Raw genomic sequence first — 8484 nt, 5'->3', positions numbered from 1 at the left:
TCGTCAAGAGTTTGCAGGGATGAGACCTTTCACAGGAAACCTTGCATCAAGAAACAGGAGCTGTAAGTGAGGGATGCTCATGCTAGGCAAAGTTGTCAGTGTAAGCATCCCCTCACTTAGTCCTCAGGGTTCTTGGGGACAGGTGAGTCCTACCATAGGAGGGTGGCCTCAGATCACTAGAGTCGCTGACACATATGAGCGTGAGGACACTGAATGAGGAATGAAGAAAGCACCCATCCAGAACAGTGTGGTCCATAGATGCCTGTCCCCTGCTGTCAGCCCTCAGGGTCCCCAAACAGCCTAAGGAGGATGTGGCTGAAACTGATTTCCGTTTAACAGGTCAAGAAGGTGAAGATCTTAACCTGAGATTGGTTGACTCAGGTCAGGGGAGGTAGAATTCCCAAGTTGTGCCAGGAGGAAGGCCAGTACTCTGAAGAGGTCAGGGACCACCAAGCCTGTCTCAGTGGAGGCCTCACAGAACCCTTCCTACTGTTATGAGAGATCCAGCCATAATTGTCGTCAGAGATGGCCTCATATCCTTCACGGGGGTAACAGAAAAGTGGGGAGATCCCAGGTCAGCAGAGAGAGGAGTCTTGAGCCCTCATAAAAGGCAGCATTAGGACACTGACTTCAAAACCTGAGTGGGAACACCATATCATAGGTGCCTGCCACAGCCATCACCTGTGGGACACCATGGCACGTGGCCATATAAGGTCTAAGCCTTTCTCTGAGGAAATGTCCTCAGATCAAGAAAGAGAGGAACCTCAGGGCCTGCCAGGAGTCAGATCAAGGAAACTGAGTGAGGATGGATGGGACCACCCATCCCAAAATACACAGGAAAACAAGCAGTGTGGCCCTGACCTTGCACCCCAGACTTAAATGCCCAGGGCAGGGTAGCAAGCTGAGTGCCCCCGGCATCACTCGTTTTTAAAAAATCGACCTCATTTTTTAGAGCAATTTTACTTTCACAGCAAAACTGAGCATAAAGTACAGAGAAATCCCATGTACCCTCTTCCCTGATACACACTCCCCTACTTCCCACATCCTGCGCCAGAGTGCTGCATGTGCTACAGTCTCTGAACTTAAATCGACACGTCATTAGCCTGGCAAAGCCCATAGTTATATTAGGCTTTGGTCTTGCTGTTGTACATTCTGTCTGGTTTCACAAATGTAGGAGGACTTTTATCCACCATTATAGTACACAGAGTAATTTTGCTGCCTTAAAATCCTCTGTGTTCTACCTGTTCATCCCCCACCCATACCCCTGGCAACCACTGGTCTTTCTACTTTTCCTTCAGTTTTGCCTTTTCCAGAATGTCCTATAGTCAGAATCATGCTGTATGTAGCCTTTTCAGATTGGCTTCTTTCACTGAGTAATACATCTCAAGTTTTTCCCTTACTGTGGTTTAATTAGCTCATTTGTTTTTAGCACTGAACAGTACAGGCATACCTCAAAGATACACGGGTTTGGTTCCAGACCACAGCAATAGAGTGAATATCACAATAAAGTGAGTCAAAAATGAATGTTCCAGTTTCCCAGTGCAAATGAAAGTTATGTTTATACTCTACCATGGTCTATTAAGTGTGCTATAGTACTGTGTCTAAACAAAAAACAACATACACACATTAATTTAAAAGTACTTCATTGCTACAAAGTGTTAGTCATCCTCTGAGCTTTTCAGAAAATCGTCTCTGCTGGTAGAGGGCCTTGCCTCGATGTTGAGGGCTGCCAACTGATCAAGGTGGTGGTTGCTGAAGGTTGGGGTGGTTTTGGCAATTTTTTTTAATAAGGCAGTACTGAAGTTCGCTGCCTTGATCGACTCTTCCTTGCACAAATAATTTCTCTGTAGCGTGTGATGCTGTTTGATAGTTGTTGTTGTTGTTTGTTTACCCACCTGAGAACTTCTTTCACATTGGAGCCAATCATCTCAAACTCTGCTGCTGCTTTATCAGCTAGGTTTATGTAATATTCTAAATCTTTTGTTGTCATTTGAACAGTCTCTCAAGCATTTTCACCATGAGTAGTTTTTATCTCAAGAAACTGCTTTTTTTTTGGGGGGGAGGAGGGGGAAGGGCTCATCCATTAGAAGCACCTCCTCATCCATTACACTCCTCATCTCTTTTATCATGAGACTGCAACAATGCAGTCCCATCTTTAGGCTCCAATTGTAATTCTAGTTCTCTTGCTAATTCCAGCTCTCTATGCTCATTTAGTAAATGAGCTTCAACTTCACGTCTTCAGCTGCATTAGCCCCTGACAAGAGAGTCAGCCTTTGAAGCTTTGAAGCCAGGCTTTGACTTCTCCCATCTAGCTATGAAATTCCTACATGGCATCCTCTCCCAGTATAAAGCTGTTTGATTTACAATGAAAATCTGCTGTTTAGTGCAGGCACCTTCACGAATGGTCTTGGCTAGATCTGGGTGACGTGCTGCAGCTTCTCCGTCAGTGCTTGCTGCTTCACTTTGCGCGCTGATGTTAGGGGAAAAACTTTTTCCTTAAACCTCATGAAGCAACCTCTGCTGGCTTCAAAGTTTTCTTACACGGCTCCCTCACCTCTCTCTGCCTTCATAGAATTGAGAGTTAGTGCCTTGCTCTGGATTAGGCTTTGGCTTAAAAGAATGTTGGGGCTGGTTTTGAACTTCTATCCAGACCACTCAAACTTTCTCCATATCAGCAAGAAGGCTGTTTTGCTCTCTTATCATTTGTGTGTTCACTGAAGGAGCACTTTCACTTTCTTTCAAGAACATTTACTTTGCTTTCACAACCTTGGTAACTTCAGTGCAAGAGGCCTAGTTTTTGGCTTTCTTGACTTTGGACATGCCTTCCTCACTAAGCTTAGTCATTTCTAGCGTTTGATTTAAAGAGAGAGATGTACAACTCTTCCTATCACTTGAATGTTGAGAGGCCAGAGTAGAGTTATTAATTGGCCAAATTTCAACATTTTTGTGCCTCGGGGATTAGGGAGGCCCTAGGAGAGGGAAAGATATGGGGAGTGGCCAGTCAGTGGAGCACGCAGAACACACATGACATTTATCAACCAAGTTCACCATCGTATATGGGTGTGATTTGTGGTGCCCCAAAACAGTTAAAATAGTAACGTCACTGATCACAGATCACTATAACAAATATAATAATAATGAAAAAGTCTGAGATACTGCAAGTCTTACCAGAATGTGGCGCAGAGATACAAAGTGAGCACATGCATTTGGAAAAACGGTGCCTAGAGAATTGCTCAGTGCAGGCTTGCCACAAACCTTCAATTTGTAATAAATGCAATATGTGCAAAGTGCAGTAAAGTGAAGCACAGTAAAACAAGGTATGCTTGTATTCCATTGTTGGGATGTGCCATAGTTTGTTTATCCATTTACACACTGAAAAACATCTTGCTTGCTTTCATGTTTTGGCAACTGAATAATGTTCCTGTAAACATCCATGTGCAGGTTTTTTTTTTTTCTTTGAGGATATAGGCTTTCAACTCATTGGGGTAAATACCAAGGTGCATGAATGCTAGATAGTACAGTACGTTTAGTTTGTTTTTTTTTTTTAATTTGAAAAACACTTTTTTGAGGTATGATAGACAAAAAGCTGTCCAAATATAATGTGTACCAATTGATGAATTTGTAGATAAGGATGTGCCCATGAAACTGCCTCCATAATTTGTTATAAAAATATCCATCAACTGCATACGGGCACATGTACCCCAGTGTTCATAGCAGCACTTTGAACAATAGCCAAATCATGGAAAGAGGCTAAATGTCCGTCAACTGACCAATGGATCAGGAAGATGTTTATCTATACAATGGAATACTACATGCCAATGAGAAAGAATGAAATCTGGCCATCTGTAGCAGATTTCTACTTGAGGGTGTTATGCTGAGCGAAATAAGTCAAGCAGAGAAGGACAGATACCATATGTTTTCACTTATAAGTGGATCAGGAGAAACTTAACAGAAGACCATGGGGGAGGAGAAGGGGAAAAATAGTTGGGGAGAGGGAGGGAGGCAAACCATGAGAGACTCTTGAATACTGAACAAACTGAGAACTGATGGGGGTGGGGAAGAGGGGAAGGGAGGTGATGGGCATGGAGGNACTCCTTATAAGATCTATCCTCTTAGCAACATTTTAAGTATACAATGCAGTATTGCTAACTATAGGCTCTGTGCTGTCCAGTAGATCTCTAGGATTTATTTATCTTCTATAACTGAAACTTTGTAACCTTTGATTAATACTTCCCCATTTCTAACTTCTCCCAGCACCTGGCAAGCACCATTGCACCACTCCCTGCTTCTGTCAGTCTGACTATTTTAGATTCCTCATATAAGTGCTATCTGTCTTTCTGTGTCAGCCTCATTTCACTTAGCATAATGTCCTCCAGGTTCATCTATACTGTTGGAACTGGCAAGATTTCCTCCTTTTTAAGGGTGAATGATATTCCATAGCATGTATATTTCATACTCTGTTTATCCGTTTGTCCAGGAATAGACATTTAGGCTGCTTCTGTATCTTAGCTGTTGTGAATAACACTGCAGTAAACATGGGAGTGCAGCTCTATCTTTAAAATCCTGATTTCAATTCCTTTGGATATATGCCCAGAAGTAGGATTGCTGAATCGTATGGGAGTTCTGTTTTTAATTTTTTGAGGAACCTCCATATTGTTTTCCAAGTGGCTGTGCCAATTTACATTCCCACCAACAGTGTAGATATGTTTGGTGGAGTAAGAAATTTCCAAACTGTCTTGCAAAGTGGCTGTACCATTTTGCATCCCCACCAGCAATGAATGAGAGTTCCTCTTGCTCCATATCCTCACAAGCATTTGCTATTGTCACTGCTTTGAATTTTGGCCACTCAAAAAGGCATGAAATGGTATTTCGTTTTTATTTATTTTTTAATTTTTAAGCTTATTTATTTATTTAGAGAGAGAGAGAGAGAGAGAGAAAGATGATACAGGGAGGGGCAGAGAGNGCTCCCCACATTTTTATTTTAATGTGCAACTTTCTTTTTTTTAAATATGTTTCTACTGATCCTTTTATTTTTTTTTTATTTTTGTAATATTTTATTCATTTTTTTCTGAGAGAGCTAGAGACAGCGTGAGCAGGGGAGGGTCAGAGAGAGAGGGAGACACAGAATCTGAAGACAGGCTCCAGGCTCTGAGCTAGCCATCAGCACAGAGCCCGACGCGAGGCTCGAACCCACAAACCGTGAGATCATGACCTGAGCTGAAGTCAGATGCCTAGCCGACTGAGCTATCCAGGTGCCCCAAATGTGCAACTTTCTAATGATATATGATGCTGAGCATCTTTTCATATGCTTATTTGCCATGATTGTATCTTCCTTGATGAGGTATCTGTTCATATATTTTGCCCATTTTTTGATTGGGTTGTTTTTCTTCTTGAGTTTTAAGTGTTCTTTGTTTATTTTGGATAACAGCCTTTGTCAGGTATGTTTTTTGTAAACATTTTCTCCCTGTCTATGGTTCATCTCTTTGTTCTCTTGATGGCTTTTTTTGCGGGGCAAAAGCTTTAATTCTAGTGAAGGCTAGCTTATCAATTATTTCTTTCATGGATCCCCATCACTTTTTATATCAGATCTAGAGGAGGTGATATTCTTGGTCTGAAGGCTGTCACCAGTCAGCAGAAGGCAGGGTGGGGGACAAGTCCACAGCCCTGTGTGGTGTCCAAATGAGGACCCTGAATGAATACTTAGGATCTAGCAAGCCCAATACAAAGAGGTTCCCCCAGAGCTATAAGCACTGAGTGCCTCCTGATAAGGGTGGTTGACTAAGGTGCCTTTCTCACTTTTTTATGAGTCCCAAAGAGCTTTGAAGTATCAGTTGCAGTGTAGTAGAGAGAAGGGTTTCAAAGCCTTGCCAAAAGTTATCATGATAATTTTGAAGGTAAACATAGAGGACCCCTCGCCATGTTATGACATGTGGCCCCACTGCCAGCCATGCTGTCATACTAGTCAGTAAAAGACAGGGCTGGCAGGCTGTAGCCTAAGGCTCACTCTGTCTCCAGTAGGTTATCAGAGAGAGGCTGATTAGGAGAACAATAGTCTCGTAGGTTCCTAGAGAGTGTCCTCAATAAAACCTGCAGAAGTGGCTTTGTTTAACACCAAGGTGGGATCTCCCAGCTGAAGGTACACACACCATCTCATTGTCCCTCCTCCAAGGGCCCACATTACTTACTGTTCTGCCTTCTGTTCATGGCCACAGAGTCACTCCTCAGTATCCGAAGAGGAAGTTCATCAACATGAGAAATGCCACTAGGCCTAAGGATCTCAAGGGGGCTCAGGCCACCACAGCAGAAAAGAGTCCCCCTTTTTGTCCTCTTCTGTTTTGGGGCTGCTCCCTCAGATTGCCTTATTGCTGGCATTCTTACGAGCTTCAGAGAACCCTGTCCACCATCGTGACTTCTGCAGCTATTTCATGCCTGAGGTCTGAACAAGGTGTCAAGAGCTAAGATGAGAAAGTGCAAGTTGCTCTGAAGCCCCCTTCTCCGCTGAGAACTCACTGAAATCTTCCCCAACCAGGAAGGTGAGGATGTTGATGCACTTTCTATTGGAGGAGGATGTTGATGCACTTTCTATTGGAGAAGCATGCAGTGAGGGAACCCATAACGCAGGCAGCACTGCTGACGGTTGTGAACAAGAAGTATAAAGAATACTTCCCTAAGATCCTCAAGAAGACCTCTGAGCACTTGGAGTTGGCCTCTGGCCTTGAATTGAAGGAAGTCAAGCCCAGTGGCCACTCCTACACCCTCACCAGCAACCTAGACCTCACGAACGATGGCAGTGTGAACAGTGGCCAGGGCTTTCCTAAGAGTGGGCTTCTCATGCCTCTCCTGGGTGTCATCTTCTTGAATGACAGGTATGACACTGAGGAGGACATCTGGGGATTCCTAAGTGTGCTTGAGAATCTGTGTTGAGATGAAGCATCTAATCTTAGTGACCCCAGGAAGCTCATTGCAGAAGATTTGGAGCAGGAAAGGTACCTGGAATACAGACAGGTGCCCAACAGTGACCCTCCCTGCTATAAATTCCTGTCGGGCCCAAGTGCCCACGCTGAGCCCAGCAAAACGAAAGTGCTGGAGTTTTAAGCAATCTTCATATTCAGTGCAGTCCCTCTCAGAATAACACCAGCATTCTGCACAGAGCTAGACCAAACAATCCTAAAATTTGTATGGAACCAGAATATAGCCAAATAGCAATCCCGAAAAAGAAAATTAAAGCTGGGGGCATCACAATTCCAGACTTCAAGCTGTATTACAAAGCTGTCATCATCAAGACAGTATGGTACTGACACAAAAACAGACATTCAGATCAGTGGAATAGAATAGAGAACCCAGAAATGGACCCACAAATGTATAGCCAACTAATAAATGACAAAGCAGGGAAGAATATCTAATGGAAAAAAAAAAGTCTCTTCAGCAAATGTTGCTGGAAAACTGGACAGCAACATGCAGAAGAATGAACTGAGATACCACCTCACACCAGTCAGAATGGCTAAAATGAACAGCTCATGAAACAACAGTTGTTGGTGGGGACACAGAGAAAGAGAAACCCGTTTGCACTGCTGGTGGGAATGCAAACTGGTGCGGCCACTCTGGAAAACAGTATGGAGGTTTCTCAAAAACTGAAAAATAAAACTACCCTATGACCCAGCAGTTGTGCCACTAGGTATTTATCCAAAGGATACAAAAATGCTGATTCGAAGGGGCACATGCACCCCAATGTTTGTAGCAACACTATCAACAATAGCCAAAGTATGGAAAGAGCCCAAACATCTATCAGCTGATGAATGGATAGAAAAGATGTGGTACATATACACAATGGGATATTACTTGGTGATCAAAATCTTGCCATTTGCAACAAGTGGATGGAACTACAGAGTATTATGCTAAGCAAAGTAAGTCAGTCAGAAAAGACAAATATCATGATTTCACTTATCTGTGGAATTTAATATACAAAGCAGATAAACATAAGGAAGGGAAGCAAAAATAATATAAAAACAGAGAGGGAGACAAACCGTAAGAGACTCTTCAATACAGAGAACAAACAAGGTTGCCAGAGGTATGTTGAGTGAGGGGATGGGCTAAATGAGCAAGGGGCATTAAGGAGGACACTCGGTGGGATGACCACTGGGGGTTATATGTAAGTGATGAATCATTAAATTCTATTTCTGAAATTATTTTTACACTATATGTTAACTAACTTGGATTTAAGTTAAAGAAATTAAAAAGAAAGTAAAAAAATTTTTAAAAGTGCTGGGGAATTTGCCAACATCGTGGCCTTTCCATGGCATTAGGAGGAGGCTGAGAAATGAGGAAGAGAGAGCCCGAGCCCGAGCCACGACCAGGGCAACCTCTACTGCCAAGGCCAGTGCACGTTCCTGGGCCGAGGCCAGCAGCTACTCTCCTCCCTAGAGAGGGCTAAGGCCGATTCTTTGTGCTTAACAAAAGCAGTTGATCTTGTAACCTGGGGACAGC

The 8484-nt window shown here is 43.2% G+C and overlaps 1 pseudogene; it reads left to right on the top strand.

Annotated features, from left to right (window-relative positions):
- Positions 1-6567: 6567 nt before the first annotated feature.
- On the top strand, positions 6568-7095 carry LOC144230748 (melanoma-associated antigen B1-like; annotated as a pseudogene).
- The last annotated feature ends 1389 nt before the right edge of the window (positions 7096-8484 follow it).

The sequence above is a fragment of the Crocuta crocuta genome, unplaced genomic scaffold (genome assembly GCF_008692635.1).
Source record: "Crocuta crocuta isolate KB4526 unplaced genomic scaffold, BGI_CrCroc_1.0 scaffold486, whole genome shotgun sequence".
In the NCBI taxonomy this organism is placed as follows: Eukaryota; Metazoa; Chordata; class Mammalia; order Carnivora; family Hyaenidae; genus Crocuta; species Crocuta crocuta.
The sequence above is the reverse complement of the archived record's forward strand: the minus strand, read 5'-3'. Positions and strand labels throughout refer to the sequence as shown.